General features: G+C 42.1%; 1 long non-coding RNA gene across 1 annotated transcript; it reads right to left on the bottom strand.

Moving 5' to 3' along the window:
- Nucleotides 1-238: 238 nt before the first annotated feature.
- On the bottom strand, nucleotides 239-1,935 carry LOC117510336. The gene is made up of 2 exons (XR_004560684.1): nucleotides 1,662-1,935; nucleotides 239-1,323 (listed from the first exon to the last, which is right to left on the bottom strand). It is a non-coding gene; the product is annotated as an uncharacterized LOC117510336 (long non-coding RNA).
- Nucleotides 1,936-2,223: the final 288 nt, after the last annotated feature.

Consider the following 2,223-nt stretch of genomic DNA (forward strand, 5'->3'; position numbering starts at 1 on the left):
CCCCTTGAGGCGATCTCATCGCGAATTGGTGCTATACAAATCAATAAATTTGAATTTTCTAAAAACAACTCTTCAACTTTCAATTTAACTTATACAGTATTCGTCTCTTTTCTACATGGAAATTGTGGGAATTTATGATGTATAACCTGAAATAGTAACAACATTTAAATGTGAAGGCACTTAAAACTGATTAAGCACAATATTAACCTTTTAAGCTATTACATAAATGCCAAACTTGTTATCAATTAAAGAAGTCTATTACAGTTCAAGGTGTGTCCTTAGCCAACATGAGGGGCTTAATGTGACATTTAATTCTCTGTCAGCCAACTACCTGATTAATTGAGCTGTCGGTACAGCGCTAATATGCTCATCACCATTGCATAGTTATTTATACAGGAATAAAAAGGTTCTACAAGCAACTGTACCGCTCAGAAAACAGAAACTTATTTGCATATGGTTAAAAGAGAAAATCACTGCTTAGACCAAACATTTTCACACTTTTCCGTGACAATAAATTTGCTTCAGCTGTATAAGACAAAATGTAACGTGCAGCATGTTTGACTCTATTGTTCTGGAGTGAACATTTTTTGAGTGGCCTGTCGTTTTGTCAATAAATCTATTGCTCTGCCAGCTTAAAATCGGCAGCAGCAGTTTATTTCACATAATGCTACAATAATTTGCTCGTCGCTATTTGTGTTCGCTCATCCTGTCATTTCAGGGTGTGTGTAAATAACTTATTGGGCTCACACAATGAGGCTGGCGGACAGAAGAAACGCGTCTGCCGCCGCTCTGATTCCCGTGGGAGTCGGCTCGGAGGAGGCACAGATTTGTACATCAAATGGAGCGACTGTCAAACAGGAGCTCGGGGCTCCCTTTCTGTAAACAACACATCAAAGAGCCACACACACACACACACACACACACACTAATTCTTCTCCTGCACTTTGTCATCCATCAAAATATCTGCTCTTTATCTTGGCCCCGTCTCGACTCTTCCATTCTGTCATTGCCAGCTGGGAAACACCAAACCTGTTGAAGCTCTTTTTTTTTTTTTTTTTAATTGAAGCATTATTGTGACTCATCCTACGCCATCGCCCTTCTCTGTTCTGCTAACAGCCCACTTCCTCTTTATGTTTTTTCCTTCCCCTCATCCTCTTTCTTGTCATGTGGATGGATAAAGAGGAGAGGAGCCCGTGTTGGAGCAGAGCAAACGGGATGACAGATGGACAGTCCCAGTGCAGATAAGAGGATTAGGCCGCATGTTGTTGTTGTTGTTCTTGGTTTAAACAGTTAGCTCGTCAGCGTTTTCACCGCTGAGCCCCGCTGAACGGTAGATATGGAGAAACGTGATCAGTGAAAGGTTGACATCCTGCTCTGAAGCTCACGTTTCAGCTCCAATAGTTGACTTTTGAAAAAAAAAACACCATTTTTGTTTCAAGCCACCGTCAACAAGTGTACTTCTGCTCTGTGTTCTTCTGGACTGCCTGTTGTGGAAAATCTGGCACTTTCTCTTGGCGGGATGGAACCTTGCAAGCTTTGTAGAGGATGACGAACAGGATGAGGATGAGGACGCCCACAACAGAATTGCAAACAATGGCCAAGATGGCCCACACAGACAGGCCCGTCCCCATATCTAACTCCATGGTCGCCTCCAGACTCACCCGGATCACGTCAGACTTCAGAGGATATCAAGTAGAAGGTGTATCCCTGAAAAAAAGAAGGGAATACACTGCATGAGTGTAACACCCAGGCAGGCACGCACTGTTCACACATTGGTTTGCTGAGCCCACCAGTGAAATCAGCTCAGTAAAGATTACTTTCTGTCAGTGGGCCAAAGTGGTTTTATCTGTGCTGACACTATATATGGAACAGCCTGCAGGCAGGTCCATAAGGAGTTGGACAGTGACAAAGTTTTTGGATTTTTGCTTCTGTGCACCATTACAATGGCGTTAGAATTTAAAAAAAATCTAAATGTCTTATAGTGTAGACTGTTAGCTTTAATTCAAGGCATTTAAGAAAAATATCACATGAATTCTTGGACTTCATTTATATCACTTGCTAATAATAGAGCAGGTATTTCAGTGGGATTAGGCATTGGGATACCAATATGTAGACCTGGATTTGGCTCCCGGTTACACTACCTGTTGTGTCCTTGGGTAAGCCAGTTCTTCTGCATTGTCACAGTCCTCACATTTGTAAATGAGTACTAGTCTTGGTGGGGAA

This window comes from Thalassophryne amazonica, chromosome 5, assembly GCF_902500255.1.
Source record: "Thalassophryne amazonica chromosome 5, fThaAma1.1, whole genome shotgun sequence".
Classification (NCBI taxonomy): domain Eukaryota; kingdom Metazoa; phylum Chordata; class Actinopteri; order Batrachoidiformes; family Batrachoididae; genus Thalassophryne; species Thalassophryne amazonica.